At 36.9% G+C, this 18,196-nt stretch overlaps 1 protein-coding gene across 1 annotated transcript in view; it reads left to right on the top strand.

Moving 5' to 3' along the window:
- DLC1 (DLC1 Rho GTPase activating protein) overlaps positions 1-18,196 on the top strand; it is a 221,963-nt gene that overhangs the window by 53,225 nt on the left and 150,542 nt on the right. The window lies entirely within an intron of this gene.

The raw sequence follows: 18,196 nt of genomic DNA, 5'->3' as shown, positions 1-18,196 counted from the left end.
AAGTGAAATTAAAATATTTTATATTATTCACTACATGGATTGTACACAGGATGTGTGTGACGCTGAAAAAAAAGACTAATAATGCAGGTTGTCTCAAGGTACTACAAGTGGCAAACAACCCCAGAAGTTTCACATTTAGAAACACAATATTACCAGCTGATGATATTTACATTATATACACACAATTACATTATAATAAGCTGAGGTTTTATGTGAGAAGATAAATTAATGGTGCTATGCTATTTCACTTTTGAAGGTAAGAATTCCTGAAGTGGTATCACTTGGAACATTTCCTTAATACCATGCAGCCAGAGAAAAAGACTGCTGAATCATGTCGCCTGACTTATGATGCCCAAACCCACTCACTCTAGTGCTCTTGGGAGACTGATCTGTTGTGAACTATGAACAGAGGTATTACCCTACTGAAGGGAGAATGCCACATCTGAACTCTCAGACCTGTGTGCACTGGTACCTGAAGGAAAGGATCTGCCTGTTCAGAGGCTTCCCTCTGAACATCAGTGTTTGAAACTGCTTGCCAAATTTGTCCTTAGAATGACAATGAGACTCCTCTATCCATTCATAGATAGATACACCCACCAGGAGCACGATGCCCTCTTTTGCTGTTGTCCATCTACTGAAAAATCCTCCTTCATAATGCTCCAACCATCAACATGTGTAGAAAAGCTTGGGTGACCTAAAAATTGTGACATGCTTTCTGTTCCCTTTTGAACTTACTGCTTCCACTCTCATGAAGCAGAGAATTCTAGGCTCTTCTAAACTTCACTCAGGCTGAAAAGTCTTAACATAACTCTTGCTCCATCTGTTAATGAATTCAACCACTGCCACTGACTGGGCCAGCAGAAAATCTGAGTAAAATATTAAAATATAAAGTGTGGTTAGCATAAAAACATATCTTTACAATAACTTTATAAAAAGTAAAATACAGAACAACTCGCTGCACTGCAATAAAAGCAATTGAATTAATGCCTTTGACTGAGGCAGTAAGAAATGTTATAATAAATATTTACATTTAGGATTGTTCACTTCTATAAAAATAAATTCACTTGTAATTTATCATCAGTGCATAACTATAGCAGACAGGGAACCCTGCACTCTGTCATTGTGTACAGTGCAACACAAATTCTCTAATAAGTACATATGTTATGCTAGAAGGTGATACCCCATTTTGGCAGATCCTGAGATGAGCACAGACTCTCTAAGATATTAAACATCCTTTTTGAATTTAGGTCTCTGTACTGGTATTTGGGAAACTCTTAACACCTGGCTTTGCAGAAGTATGGGTCATATCCTTTGGATTTTGATATTTTGCATTGTCACCTTTAAGTATTTATTTTACTTTTGCTTTGATAGATATGTCATACTTAACATATCTGCCAATATTGCTTTATTATACAGTTTTTAATGTGTATTATTTTGGAGACATCCTTTCATTTTTTTTATTTTCTAGGGTAAATATAAATATTCAAAAAATCTCTGCTGATATGTTGGTTGTAAAGCTACAATCCAAAGTCACCTTTTGTAAACTTTTTTGATAAGTGAAGCTAAATTTCCTCCAAACTCAACTCTTTCCTAAAGTTTTACATGCTGCAATTTACCACTTTACTGTGCAATTTGGGGATGGGCACTTTTTAGTAAGTATGTTCTGACAAAGAACATATTTTCATTTTTATCATATATCATTTGATAAGTACAAAAAAGTGGATCATTTTTATTCAAGTGCAGGTCTCCTGCAAACTGGGAAAAACAAGATCCTCTCAGATATGTTCTATTCCTCTTGGCTTTTTGCTTTCAGATTGTTTTGACTGTGTGTCCTTCTGATCCCTCAACTGCTAATGTGATAGGCTTCAACTGCTCAATATTTCAGCTGCCTCTCTACCTGCAGTCAAACTTTATTTGAAAGCATAAGTTGTCTTGGAACACAGTAGAGGAAAATGACTTTTCTTGCCCCTGTGTATCTCTACCTCTGTTGTTTGTCTGGCCTGCATGGCTAGGTTTTCTGCTGCTAAGTGCTTGACTGCACACCCATGCCAGTGGAAAAGTTGTTCCCATGTTCTTCTTGTGTTTAGCGTTGGGCTCTACTCAGGATGAATTTTTGATAAGAATATATTGAATGGCATCTCCTTGAAATGCTGTCCAGAACAGACATCAAGAATGTCTCTGTACAGATGATTTTTACGCAGCGACAAACTGAAAATTCTCAAAGTGTGGAGCCCTATCTGTAAGGGAGACTGTTGCAAGGTTTTGGTTTGTTGTGGTTTGGATTTCTTTGTTTGTGGGGTCAGGTTTTTTTGTCAGAGTAGCTGGTGTAGAAATAGTTTTACACTGGAAGCTCAGCAAGTTATGCTGAGTAATGGACAGTTTCGAAGATTTTACTTCCTTTTTTGTGTTTGCAACTGCGGATCTTCAAGGATTCCAGATGCTCAGTTTCCAAGGAAAACTTATTTTATTGTGTTTATTAATGATATGTAAACAAGTGTAACTGCAGGTAGTTACATTATAGAATGATATGTGATATTCTTAAACTATAGCAAACATTTGACTGCATCAAAATTATGAAGTCAGTACAATTAAAATATGAAATCGTGTGCACATTTAGGGGGTGGGAATAATAAGGCAGGGAGATTTAGGGTCAAATCTAGTCCCTGATAAAGAACTTAGAAAAGATATCAACTACATAAGGCCTTATCCTACAGATACCAAATTTGAGTATAGACAAGCTATGTCCGTTCAAGTTAATTCAGTTTCATATTGATTTAAAATAAAATAAAATATCTAACAATGTCCCAATGTGCTGGGATATCCATAAGCTGAATTTTATTTGATATTCCTAGTGGAAATGCTTCATTCATTGGCTTATGGAAAAGATGACATTTCTTTGAGTAGATATCATTCAGAGGTACCTGGACAAGCTGAAGAAGTGGTCCCGTGTGAACCTCATGAGGTTTAACAGGGCCAAGTGCAAGGTCCTACATCTGCAGTTTCAGTACAAAGTGGTGGATGGCGTGATTGGGAGCAGCATTGAGGAGAGGGACGTAGGAGTGCTGATTGACGAGAAGCTCAACATGAGCCAGAAATGCACGCTCACAATCCAGAAGATAACTGTACACTGGACTGCATAAAAAGAAGCATGGTGAGCAGGTCAAGGGAGCTGATTCTCCCCCTTTACTCCACTCTTGTAAGAGCCCTTCTGGAGTATTGTGTCCAGTTCTGGAATCCTCAACATAAGAAGGATATGGAACTGTTGGAATGCATCCAGAGGAAGGCCACGAAGATGACCAGAGGGCTGGAGCTCCTCCATACAAGGACAAGCTGAGAGAGCTGGGGTTATTCAGCCTGGAGAAGAGAATGCTCCAAGGAGACCTTATATCAGCCTTGCAGTACCTGAAGTACAAGAAAGTTGGAGAGGGCCTTTTCACAAAGGCATGTAGTGATAGGACTAGGGGGAATGGATATAAATTGGAGGGGGGAAGATTTAGACTACACATTAGGAAGAAATTCTTCGTGATGAGGGTGGTGAGGCACTGGCACAGGTTGCCCAGGGAAGTTGTGGATGCCCTCTCCCTGGAAGTGTTCAAGGTCAGGATGGATGGGACCTTGAGCAGCCTGGTCTAGTGGGAGATGTCCCTGCCTGTGGCAGGGGGTTGGAACTGCATGATCTTTAATGTCCCTTCCAATCCAAACAATTCTATGATTTTAGGAAACATTAAACAGGCTTTTCTGTAACAGAGGCGTTATGAATTGTATTTAAAGTTCAGTATCAATTATTTTTTTTGCAAATTAATAGATAGTAATTTTAAGAAAATTGGGAGGCATGCATTTACATACACAGGTTATTTAAAGTTTCATAAATTCACTTACGGATAGTCAAATCCATTCTTGCCAGTGTAAACATGTGTACAGTAAACATATATATAAAAGCATACGTGTGTGCATGCACACACGGAGTACTCCTTACTGAATACAGGCATGACAAGGAAGAATACAATTGTCTTCAGAGCATTACAGAAAGGTATTTCTATAGAAAGGCTTTTCTGTGATTCTGCAGGGTGCAGCATGAAAGCCTTTGATATGCAGCTGAATATGGTATTTTTGGGCTTATGAGAAGTGCACTGTTGAATAATCATCATCCTAAATTTAGGAATCTGCCACCATTATATTTCATGGTCAGGGTAAAACAGCATAATGTGATCAATAGCGTGTTTGATCCACAGTATAACAACTGACTTAAAATATGTTTGACAAGGTACATTAATGCACTGTTCTTGTGAAATAAGGTTTCATGTGATGGAACAGACATATTTCCCACATTTCTTAGAATTAGATAGGAGGAAATGTTTTTGGCATCTTAATGTTACTTATGTTTATGTTCATGCTTCTACAATTAGCACATCTCTGTGTTTTGGAGTTTTATTCAATAGTCTCTAAACTAAACAATTATTTTTGAATATCAACATTCAATAATATACACTTGGCAAGAATTAATCACATGAGAGTTGAAATCAGCTTAAAAAGATATGAAATCGACAGCCTTTTGCCCCCATGGTCATGAGAAGCACTGGAAAATGGGAGTGTCCAGTCTGGATTTAGAGAGCAAGGAAAGTAAATATTCTATATTTCATTGCCTTCTACAAACGCCATACATCTAGGTACTTATAAAATTGTTCAACAAAAAGACCAGAAAGTGTTTATTTTTAAATTTGGCTTGATTACTCTAAGAACAATATGTGGCTACAGAGTTTAAAATGTATTTTACTAAGGAAAGATAAGTTGCAATAGGCTGATTCAGTGACCAATTAAAAGCTAGCTGGTTAAGGAAAGCTTGAATCAATTATCATTATCCTTTTTTTCTGAGTATAAAAAGTTTTTTTCTGGCTAAAGTTGCCAATAGCAACTAAGACCTCAAAGTTGTGGCCAAATTTTTGTCCTTGAACATCTGCTCTGCAAAGCCTATTTTCTGTTCAGGTGAAAAAAACCACCCATGATTATTTTCCACTGCTTTTCTTGGCAGTCCTACCCCTTTTGATTCAACTGTATCCAACTTTGCCTTAATCGCATTGTGCAAAGGTAATCAGAAATCTATTATCACCAGAATAGCTGGTATCTAGGAGAAGATTCTTTTTCAGATTAGCTGTAATGGTTCATTTAAAATGCATCCAATTTCAAAAAGTGATTTTAGGTACCAGTTATGCCTGCAAGTACAAAATTATCTAATCTAGCTATATACTAGAAAAGGATTAAGGTGCAGCTACTGATTTCAGTGAAGCCCTGGATGAGTTTAGGAGTCCACTTTCACAAACCTTGTTACTGGATTGGGACAAATGGTTGTATTATTTAGATTACAGTTCTGCAGTCTGTTCATTTGTATGTACTAAAATAAAGCATTTCACGTAGGATTTTGATTTGTATCATATTTTAAAATGGCAGCTATTTAGAGGAAGCCAAATCATTCTGTGAAGAATAATCCATAGACTTGTAGATTAAGAAATCAAGTTTCTTGCTACCTTACTACACTGTTTTCTAACTTACGAAATGAAGCTGAAATTCATGGTAAGTGCAAGGAAACCTTGATTTCAGAATTAAGTATTCATAGAGAATTATCAGGGCAACTATTTGCAATGTTTGTGTTTCCCACTGCATGATGTTTTATAGTAAACTCAATTAACTCTAAGGTGTGCAAACAAACACAGAATAGTTCGATGAATTTGTGCAGATGGATTTTTCACAGGGGGGTTGTGCCAATTGAAAGTTTTTCTTCTTACTGAAATATAGCTTCTTTATATTTACTTATTTATTAAAGTTGTCGTATCAGTTTTCTAAATTTTGTTGTTATTGTGGTGTTCCTTGGATTCTTATTTTACTCATTCAGGCAGAACAGGAAATCATTCTAGTAAGCATTAAGTAGAAAGACTTTTACTGCGCAACATTTGTTGAAAATATTGTTTATTTGAAACTTAAGAGTTTTAATGCATAGAAGATCAGAAAAGACTTCATAATCTTACAGTGTTGTTAGTATTGCTTGTTTTATCTATGTTTTTCAAAAATAGGGTATGAATTAATTATGAAAGCAAATTTTAACACAATCACATTTTCACTTGGATTCCAACAGCCTGTTATTTCATCCTTTAAAAAGTTATGAAGTCTTTAGTGCTGCTCTGGTCAGGGACAGCCTCTCTCTTCTCTCTCTCCTTTTCTGTCCCTCAGTGTTGATTCTTGAGTGACCAAACTGCATAGAAATTCCCAGTGCAATATATGGTTTGCCATTTTATATAGCTGCAGTATGACCCAGGGACCCAGGAAAATATATATATTAGGCTGTCCACTTTTTGTTTCCATGTTTTGATCGCAACACAATACTGGGACTTTGAACTAAATCCCCAGCTAGTGAAGTGCTAAGCATGAAGACTTCTGAGTCTTCAAGATATTAAGTTGTACGTCAACACTTCTGTTTCTTCTTACAACCCATTTGTAGCATTTATGTTTGTATACAGTTTTTTCTCATGTTTTCTTCCTTTTTCTAGAGTTGCACACACTGTCTTCAGCACAGTATGTCTGGTTATGTGTACAATAACTGTTTTTTATAAACAGAAGCAAAAGTTTGTGACTTCTTCAGCAGTAACAGTGCTAATTGTGCCATTTCTAATGTTAAGTACGTTTTTTTCTCTGTGTGCTACCATCTGCTGGTCCGCTCTCGTAAATGAAGGGAACTGGGCAGGTGACTTCAGGCACTTACACCCCATCAAGCAGTTGTGCCAATTAAAACATTTCATAATCTAAATACAGACCCAAAAAGAGCTATTCATCTTGTACAGATGCATTCCAAATATTTGTAAGATATGATAGTCTAAAGGCTGACATTTTTCTGTGGGAAAAAAGTTTTAATGGAAATTATAGCAGATGGGGATACTTTTAGAAATGTTAAACAATTTCCACTTAGTCCTAAAAGGAATAGATTTTACAATAATAGAGAAAAAAGTCAGCTCTTAATGGATTTAAGATGTTTGGAAGGTTTTTAGATTAATCCCTTGTACTGTAAGTTTCAAATTAGGAATTCTGCATTTTATATTAACACATGCAATAATTTATTTGTACATTAAGTGCTGGTATTCATAAAAATCATACCCCATTTTCAGCCAGCTACAGAATTGCTAACACAACGTAGCACATCTGCATGTTTACCACTATAGGAGGCACATGGGTTCAAGAGCATTAAGTCTGTAGTTCCTCTTGAGATGTTGCTTACTGCTTCAAGTGAACCCATCTAGGAGGAAAAAAAACCTGAACATCGTACAGCCTCTCTGGCAAATAGTCTCTCTTACTTTTGCAAAATCTAGAGTGATTTTCATTTTATTCAAGCCTTTTATGTCTGAAAGTAGGGAACAACTTCTCTGTGACTATATTTAACATTAAGCTGATAATCGTACCTGAAGTTGCAAATATACAAGTAGTTCAGTAGAAAACTGTGAGCAAAGAACTCAAAGGTACCATTGGTTACAGTCTAATGTGTTATGATTGTCTGCCTATAACTGGCCAGGAGGTCAGAATTCTTCAAGAACAGTTCAGACCTGTGAACATATCTTGCATCTTTTCTGCATGAGATAAAAAAGCTGAGGGAATTCTTATTTCTGGTCACTTACAGGAATGTTACTGTGGTATGAAATGTAAAAACTACAGTCCAGGCTTTCTGCCTTCCTTTTGCGTTTGGGTCTGGGCAAGATGATTCCAAAACGCCTCAGAAAGGAGGGGTGACCTGTGCTTTGCACTAATGTTTCTTCATTGCAAGTCAGATTTACTGGTACATGAAACCAAATCTGTTAAGTTCTTGCACAGCAGTATTGCATTTGTTAATACTGCCGTATCTATGTTTGACATATGGAAACTGAAATCTGTAACTGAAGAAATTTTATTGTATTGCTCTCAGGGCCAATATCCATCTGTGTATCTTAAATTAAATACTTACGGCTTAAAAGCACAAAATCATTTATGTTATTGTTGAATGATCACGAGCAGATGCAGAGAAAGAGAGCTTTCCAGACTTTCTAAGAACAAATCATAAGAACATCAGTCATATGATTCATATGATGTTATACATTTTAAACTTTCAGCCTCATTTTAGTTTGTTTCTTTAAACTTTGTTCTGCAATCAATTAAATGCATTTTCTTACAGGAGTAAGTGTGTTTAAATCAATAAGGCTGTACCGGTCAGAATTGTCATATGCATGGATACGTGGATATTTTTTTTTTGTAGAACAAAGGTCTTATGTCAGAGCTAGAAGATTTAATGATCAGAATTAATTACTACAAGGACTCAAAATACTTCTCCCCAATGCCATATGCTTGGTATCTTAAAAACATATGTACAGGAAAAAACATAAATGACCTTTCTCAAGCATCAGTTGTTCCCCTCGTGCCTAGTATGACTGTAGTCAAAGAGCTGACTTGTGCTCCATTTATTACTAAGTAACGGTTATGTAGACACATGACAGGGCACCCTGAGTTTGCATCCAGACTCATGATATAAATGAGTCATATGTCCTCCATTTCCCAACAAACGTGTGATTCTAGAAGCATTGCTAGCGTTCCATCTTGCAAAAATCAGGAGTCAGTTCTATGTATCAATTATTTCTCTGCCACAGTGTACCAGTAAGATAATATTGTAACTTCAGCTTTGCTGAGTACCCTGGTCTAAAAAAATGTGTTGAGCTTCTGCATAAAAATGTTGAGAAGCTGAATTTCAGTCATGAAGATGTCTGGGATACCTGAACATCGTAAGAGCTTGAATGTGAAGTACAAGAGGTCAGGCTGATACTCTAAATTACTGTGAAGTGGGAGAGGGGAAGACATTTTCTATTTAGTTTATAGAGATGTTCTAGGAAACCATATAGTAATAAAGAATAAATCACTCAGAACATTTCTTTTAAATATCAGTACTTTTTCAAAACAAATGACTGTGGTGTCCAAAAAAACATCACCCCACCAACTTATGTTTTTGCCTGTGACTTACTGCAATGCACCCCATGATTTCCGAAGGAAGAGCTGAAGTTCATTCTAGGTAGACATTAGAAAAAAAGTTCTAGGAAAAATTATGATATTTGGATTTACTTTTTCAGCAGATGTGCCACTGCTTTTTTAATGAGAAATATACCTTTTGATACAAAGTGAAATAAGTAATATGGCTTAAGTAGTACAAAAACATATAGGCTCATATTCTAAATAACAGTTCAATCTTTGCTATTCGAGAACTGGTATTAAAGAAGATTCATGTGATTAGATTGCTGACTTGGGTTTGGGGAAAATTACTGTTCTATATAATACATAAGAAAAGGATTGTTATACATAAATAAATTTGCTTTAATTAGTTGTGAGTCTATTTTTCAGTCAATATTTAGCAATGACACATTGTGTCTTTAATAACTACACGCTTTGACTGAAAAACAGAAATGGAAGTATATATATTTATAAATCAACTGTTAACCAGTATGTTGTTCCAAAATAGTTTATTCTGTGAAGGGAAAGTAGTATGCAGACTTTAGATTGCTAGTGATTATCACTAAGGAACAAAAGTTAGTTTATCCATTACCTGTGGGTAAAATAATATTTAATTATTTAGGCTCCTTATGATCAAGTAGAGGTCTCTAATAATGTCACTCTTACTGCCAGAGGTTTGTGGATATGCACATAACTGTCTCATTTGCTTGCACCTTCCAGGTGAACATTGGAAATAAATTAATTATTTTTTCTAAAAGCTATTTGTGATCATTAAAGGGGTTAGCTTAGATGTTATGATGATGGAAACAATGGATGGACGTTGTCAGTGTGAATAATTAATTCAGAAATGGGAAGTCTTCTGCAGAAGATCTGAAATTTCCTTAGTAGGAGACAAAGAGACTAAAGAACTTCCAAAATATAGCAAATAGAAAATTTTAGATGAGCTCATGTTGAAACTATATTGAATATTCTGTTTTATCAGGCTTAGGTCGATTTAGCTGACTAGCAGTGTTGAGGACAGGGATTTAACCTGCTTTATTAGACGTAAACCTGTGAAGGAAGCAAGCAAAATTATACCTTGTGTAAACTTCCGTGTGCTTCCACTTTACGAAAAAAAAAGTTAAAGCTTATCTAAAATATTGTTCTTCATAAGTAAATATTTCTCTCCTATGAAATCAGTAGGAGAAGACTTAGATTGGCCAGCTATTCAGAAACGTTGGGTTTGATGGACTGACAGGGTATCAATGTCTCTTTAACTTAAACAATTCTGATATGAAGCTGGTTGAGGCTGAATTTTTGAGAGCTTGCAGGGCTTTGCTTTCCATGGTAATTTTTGCTGAATGTCGGACACTATTTGAAAGAGTTCCAGTTGTTCTCTAGTTTTATTGCCTGATAAGTCTAGTGCAAGTCTCTCTTCTGTGTTCTTCAATATGGACTGAATTGAATTCTTACCAAGTTTCTCCTATTTTTCTTGAGGTTTCTTAAATACGTTTAGCTGTCTGTCACTAAGAAATTTTAACTCTTTTTCAGCACCTACCAAGAAAAGCTTATGACATTTATATCATTATGGTTTTTTTTAAAAAAAATACTTTGAAAATATTGTCCGTCAGCATGCAATCCATATAGAGCACCTCTGCATCAAAGAAATTGAGTCCAGTAATCCAACTCAGAATTGTTGTTGCATGCATGAGCAGAGAAGGCAAAGTTTCTAACTCAGTCAGTTAAAAACCCAGGTGGAAAATTGCTGAAAAATATGTAAACTCTCTCTTAAAGTAAGCAGCATAAATAATTTATTTTCCCTGAAGAAAAACAGAGGTTGGTAAATCAATTTATTAATGGATTTTGTTGTTGTTTATGTTGCTTTAATGCAGAGGCATATATATATATATATATGAATTGGGTTGCATTAGTTTTGGTATGAGCCAATGTTTGCAAAAGAGATCACAAGAGGACATGGTGATTGGTGTAGGTGAGGTATATATGGACTAATCACTCATTACTTAAGGACAAAAGACAATCTTTTTTAAAGGTTAATCTGTGGAATTTGTTGCTATTTTAGAAGCTAAAAGTAAATTGATCTCAAAAAGTGCCTGTTCATTTTTTGAGAAAAAGTTTATAACACATCAAAACAGCAGATGCCTATTATCGTAGATTCATAGAATAGTTTTTATTGGAAGGGAACCCACAATGAGCAGGCATATCTTCAACTAGACCAGGTTGCTCAGAGCCCTGTCCAACCTAACCTTGAAAGTTTTCAGGGATGGGACATCTACTGACTGTCCGGGCAACGTGTCCCAGTGTTTCACGACTCTCATTGTAAAAATTTCTTGTTTTTATACAACCATAGAATTATTTAGGTTGGAAACCTTTAAGATCATCAAGTCCAACTGTAAACCTTGACACTGCCAAATCCACCATTAAATCATGTGCCTGTGCAACAGATCTACAAATCTTTTAAATATCTCCAGGGATGGTCACTCAACCTCTTTCCTGGGAAGTGTGTTACAGTGCTTGATAGCCATTTCAGTGAATAATTTTTTCCTAATATCCACTGTACAGGTCCTCTAGAGTAACTGGAGGCCATTTCATCTTGTCTTATTGCTTGTTACATGAGAGAAGAGTCCAATACCCGTATCACCGTAACCTCCTTTCTCATAGTTGTAGAGCACAATAAGTTCTCCACTCGGACTCCTTTTTTTCAGGCTGAACAGCTCCAGTTCTCTTAGCCGCTCCTGGTAAGACTTGTGTTGTAAACTCTTCCAGGTTCACTGGCCTCCTCCTGGACACGCTCCAGCAGCTCAATATCCTTCTTGTACTGAGAGTCCATAATTGAACACTGTATTCAAGGTACAGCCTCACCAGTGCTGAGTACAGGGAACAATCGCTTCCCTACTTTGGCAGGCCACACCATTTCTGGTACAAGCCATAATGCTGTTGGTCTTGAGCTCCTGGGCACACTGCTGGCTCATATTCATCCAGCTCAACCAACACACCCAGGCCCCTTTCCATTAGGTAGCTTTCCAGCTGCAAAATCTATTTAGACTAGATATATCTATTGCGTTATTTAGACTAGATATAATGTGTTATCATTACAGTCTTAATGTCAGTCATGTGATGAAATCCTAATGAAGGAGTTGCATTTGACTCAAGAGTACACAGTATGCTAATCTCTTCTGTTTGGTCTATGTTTTGCAGTACGTGCATGCCCTATCAATGCCATTGTGATTGCTATGTTTTTGTATGCATCTTCTAATCTACTGCAGGTCTCAGGGAGAGAAAAAGAGTCTAGATTAATCCAATACAACCATAAACGTGTTCTGAACCATAGACAGCTAGACTTGGAAGCCCTTATGTGGGCTCTTTATCTTACATGGAAGCTTTCTTTTTTATTGAGCTTTACATCAGTCTAACTTGTCATAGTGACACGTGCTTTCTCTGTTTCATGCCTCTTAGAGCATTTCAGAGCAAGTAATAAATGACAAACATTACTGGGAAACTCTGTTGAAAAGAAGGAATTTGAAATCTGTCGAAATGGTACTGAGATGCATTACATCAGTTATTACATCTCCACATCTCACCATTTTTAGAATTTTGTGTCTTTGAGAGTAAATAATTGGGAGATGGTGGGAGATAAATTTTACCACATGCAAAAGACTAGCATAAGGATTTTTAATGATGTAAGTCCTTAAAATAGTGTTGAAAATCATCTTAGGCAGAATATATTCTGTGTACCTATAATAAACACCATGGAAATAGGAATAGTCACAGGTTTGTGACTGTTTCCATTCTGTTCAGTAATAACAAGATATTTTAAAATCTTCAGAACAAGAGAAAGGTTCCAGAAAAGGTTAGTACATCGCCTTTCTGGACAGTATGAATGAGTGGAAAGGGAGACTTGATGCAGGAAGCTAGGCTGCTGATTTTCTGTAAACTAGAGCTAAGGGGCTTTAAAGCTATGAAAAAACTTGAACTTTTTGCTAGTAGACCAATAGATGACAAAAGGCCGCAACTCTATTCAGTCCAACAGTGTTGCACAAGACTTTCAGCTAGGATAAACTGTTATTAGATGCTGAATTGTTGGTTAACTTGTAATTTGCCAAGGGCAACTTCAGTTTTGGTTTTGCACAGTTCTATGAAGAAATCCATTGTTTCTCTAACAGATTCTGTGAGTGCTTATTACATCTTGCTAGGAATTAGATCACTGGGAGAGAAGCAGTCAAACTAAATAGCACAGACTGAAGATTGTTTTGTGACTGAGCGCCACAAGACCCTTTCTTTATCCCTCAGCAAATCAAGAAAAGGGAGAGCTCAGAGTGATTTGAAAATGAAGGAAATAGTCTCACATGAGGACAGGCTGAGGAAGTTGGGCTTGCTCAGCCTAGAGAAGAGAAGGCTCCAGGGAGACCTTACAGCAGCCTTCCAGTGCGTAAAGGGGGCCTACAGAAAAGATGAGTAGGGGCTTTTTCTCAGGGAGTGCAGTGATACGATGAGGGGAAACAGTTTAAGTTGAAAGAGAGGAGACTTAGATTAGATATCAGATAGAAATTTTTTACTGTGAGGGTGGGGAGGCAGTGGAGCAAGTTGTCCAGAGAAGTGATGGATGCCCATCTTTGCAGATGTTCAAGGCCAGGCTGGATGAGGCTTTGAGCAACCTGATCTAGTGGAAAGTGACCCTACCCATGGCAAAGGAGTTGGAACTACATGATCTTTAAGGTCCCTTCAACCCAAACCATTATATGATTCTATGATCTCAGGACTTCATTTGTAAGGTAATGACAGTTTAAGGGTTTCTTCTTCTTTGCATAATATTCATACAAGGATCAGATTCAGGCCACCCACCTGTCCTATGCTATTATTGCCATGCAGAGCAGGTGAGATGCACTATGGCTGCAGGTATAGAAATCACATCTGACCTGCTTAAAAACTACCAATAAAGCTACTGCTTTGAGCATTCACTGTGCTAACCTCCAAAATGATAACTATTAGTGGTCATTTAAGCTGATATTAAAATTGTACTGACAAGTCTGGAATTGTCCAAAATAGTGTTACTTACTGTAAAACTGTTTTCAACTAATCTCCTAACATTCATATCCAAAAGTTTGATGCTTGATGGGACTTCAGTACATGTTGAGATTATAAGAAATTTGAATGCCTTTTGGCAGAATTGTGTATATAGAACCAGGAAACAGCGGAATAATTTTAAAAGTATGCTTTACTTCAGTTTAGCTATGCTCCTGAATCTTTAAAGTGGTCTTTGTTTCTTGGTTTTTTTTTCCTATTTTACTCCCTATTCTTCCTTTTTTCATATCTTTCTCCTTTTATGGTCTTTGTTTGGTTTTTGTTTGTGTTTTTTATCCTCTTTTCCTCCTCCTTTCTTTGATTTTTCCACCCTCTTGATTTTTATTCTGGATTTGCATCTTGCATTACAACCAGGACAGTTAACACTAAATCATACCCAGTCTTCCCCATGGTCAGTGGCTGCCTTTCACCAGATCAGTCCCAGCAAGATCACTGGTGTGGTTGTGCAGCCATAGCTTTGCATATGCCTGTAAGCATTTGAATTACTTCTCTTCTTATATACAGCTCGATATAAAGTCTACTTGTGACTTGAGCAAGATAGAAGAAATATTGGCATTTAAACCAAACAGATATTAGGTGTTTTCCATGCCATGGGCTGAAGACCACTGCCTTTCAGGAATAAGTATATCACTGATAATTGTTGTTTATGCTCCCAATCTTGTTAGTACTGAATTCAACTTCTATCAATCCAAGTCTCCACTTGAAGCTGTGGTTATTTAAGTGTGCTATCAGCTAAGTGATTTTTAGAGGGGTTGTGATGTCTGAAATAATGTTCATTTAGCTGAAGAGGGAGTGTGCAACACCACAAGAAAGAAAGTATGTATTAAAGAGGAAAGAAACAATGTAATATTTAAGAAATTCTCATCAAAAGATATATTTCTGTTTTACCTAAGAATTTCAGGATATGTAAGAGAGAAGAGAATGAGGAGACAAAGATGGAATTTGAGTTAGAAAAGTACTGACAACAGTTTAATCTCTCTACCAGTAGATGGAGAGCACAGGAAAGTAGAAGCATGCACATGATGAAGGCATTAAAAAACCTTGCAACAGCTTCTTGAAAAGAGTGAGAGATGAAAAAAGAAAAAGCAAGGAGATGGGGGTAGGATGTCTGATTGCAAAGTAGAAGGAAATTGGAAAAAGTTTTTACTAAAGTTTTAAGTGGAAATTACAAGACCTAAATTACCAGTTTCATCAAATCAGCTTGTTGGTAGTGAAGAAATACCTAGATTATCATCTTTCATGCCTTGTATGAAGCATTCTTTACTCCTGGAACATGGTTTGAAAACGTGGCATGAATAGTTTGCATTACTGGAATAGAAGAAATCCATGACTGCCTTTTCAAGCACTTTTCCAGACACAGACATGCTGTGAGTGACATCATGGAAAACTGTTTCTTCTTATCCTTTACATATACCTCTCTCATAAGGAATTCTCTTGTTCATGCACTGTTTCTCCCTATCCCTTGCCCTTTCTATCTCTTACTCTCTGATATGTCTCACTTTGTTGTTTGTGATTTGTTTCTTTTTTGTCTTCGTTTTGTTTCTTATTTTTTTGTTTTGTTTGGTTGTGTTTGGTTTGAGTTTGGTTTGCTTTTTGATTTGGGGTTGGGTTTTTATTTGTGGGGAGAGGGGGGGAGGTGGCGATAGCATCTTCAAAGCCAGCATAGGACCAAGGGAACTGGTTAACTCTCTGTTTAACAGTTGAAAGAGCTTGGTTTGGGTTTTTTTAATGCAGAAAATTCCTCTCAGTGAGACATGCCACACATTCTGACCTCTTCCCTTCAGGCAGTTACGCAGTATTAAGTTTGGGGTTGGAAATGACATGCATCTGGAAATACAGAAATGAAACAGCGTTTCATTTTCTGCACTCCGCTATACAATGAAGGTGTTGTAAATTGTTTATTGAATGGCATGGGCTTCTAGTTCATTGAGCTTTCTATAAATAGAAACTGTACATTCCAGTCTGTTGCCACTTTTAATTTTCTTAAGATTGACTACTGTACTTTGAACCTTTCTGTGCTCTAACTTAGACATTAGCAAAGCTTTTCACTTGTCTGGGTTTTTTTCCCTAAAATATAGCTTGTGCTCTGAAATTTTGTCCTATTTATCTCTCCTTACTAAACCATCTTTATGGTATTTCTGTACTATCCCTATTTGAAAAGAAGAGTAAAATCCAAACAAGTTATTATAGTGCTGGAGATATTCCCAGTATTCTACAATCCAATAAATAATGAAATAGGGTTATTTTATATTAAATAATACTGCATGCATTACATAGAGATTAATAGTTAATGTTTTGCCATGCAGAATACAGAAAGACAAACAGGGTACTTCTTGAGAATGAAAGCAGGAAGATCCTCCAGTCTTCCAGTCATTCTGAACTTTTGGGCTACCACTCTGAGAAAACAACATTGTCTGTATCTGCTTTGCATTAGAGTGAAAAGTTTATTCTACCATAGTAGTTTGTTAGGTGAAAAAAACCACGTGACAGCCAAACATTGAGGAATTGCAGGTCATTGCGACTGAAAACTGCAATGTGAAAATAAAGTAGGGTTTCATTTCAGAGAAAGGAGAGGAGTAGTTGGCAGAATTAATCTCTCAATAACCCATGATCCTCCAGAATGCTATCACTCTATTTATAAAGCTGTAACTCTCAGTCTAGCATATTTTATATTGCAGTAGTATAGCCTTAAGAATGTTCAACACGGATTATAAGTATTGATGAGTAAATGCAAGATTAGATAAATGTGGGATTAAATATGCTGTTTCTTTAAAATGTGATGAGTTTCAAAGCTCCTCAAATGACTGGCTGAGATACATCTCCTTGAAAGCCTGTAGAACTTTCAGATAACCATATTTAAACATCAGTTTCTGCAATTGGCATGTTTATGTAGAAAAAGTGGAGCTAAGTATAGACCTCTCAGCTGAACAGAAGTAGTGTGTTTACTTTCACAAGAAACTCACATGGTTGATATGTTGAATGAACAAAATATTCAGCAATTCAGTATCTCATTGGAGAACTAGTGGGTTGAGAAGCATAAGGCGGATAGCAAAAATGTTGCAAAGAGCAGTGCTGCCAATTTTATTCTAGCTTCCAAAGGACTAAAACTGATGTTGGCTCATTGTGGAGCTTTGCTGCGCAGTCACATGCAGTTTTCCTAATTCTTCTTTTGGTGTTTTGCCAATAGAAAAGCAGTTCAAGAAAGATCCAGTTTTGCTGTTGCAAATACTGAGTGATGTTTCAACATGCTTAGGGATTTCAGGGTGGTTTGAGACCTCTGTTTCCTTAGAAGAAAAGAAAATCTTTAACTTGTCTGCCAGTACTCTACTCTTAGGAGAGTGGAGTAAAGAGGGAGAGTCACCTCCTTTGACCTGCTAACCCCACTTCTTTTGGTGCAGGCCAGGATACAGTTGACTTTCTGGGCTATGAGTGCACATTGTTGGTTCGTGTCCAGCTTTTCATTCACCAGTACCTCCAAGCTGATCTCAGCAGGGCTGCTCTTGATTCTTCTTTCTGTATTTTCCTTCACATCACACAGACACGGGTGCATCACCTTGCACTTGGCTTTGTGGAGCTTCAAGATTTTCACATAGGCCCACCTCTCCAGCCCATTCAGGTCCCTCTGGATGGCATCCCTTCCCTCTAGCACGTCAACTGTACCACACAGCTTGGTGTCATCGACTTGTCAACTTCCTGAGGGTACACTCGATCCCACTGTCCATATCACTGACAAACATGTTAAATTTTTGCCTTGAACTCACGATTCACAGAAAGGTTTTCAGAACTCTAACTGACTTCATACTAAAAGTTCTCTTTTGCAGGCAACTTGGACATTTCAGAGTAAATTAATTTAGATTTATAAGTACTTTTGAAAGCAGGCAGCTCATCTTTATTTTCTCTCTTTCTTTTCATGTTCCAAAGCTATTTGCACTTCTCTGAAGTACTTTTTGCCTTCATCCATTTGAAAACAACTCATGTTACTAGGTTCAGAGCAGTCTTCTCAGTTACGGGCTGAAGTTTGTGCACACGTAGAATGCAGGTAGTTTTTCCAAACAAAGCACTACCATAATGAATCTTTGATAATGTTTCCCTGCCTCACGTGATATTTATA

This window comes from Cuculus canorus, chromosome 4, assembly GCF_017976375.1.
Source record: "Cuculus canorus isolate bCucCan1 chromosome 4, bCucCan1.pri, whole genome shotgun sequence".
NCBI lineage: Eukaryota > Metazoa > Chordata > Aves > Cuculiformes > Cuculidae > Cuculus > Cuculus canorus.
This window is presented reverse-complemented; position numbering and strand designations above follow the sequence as displayed.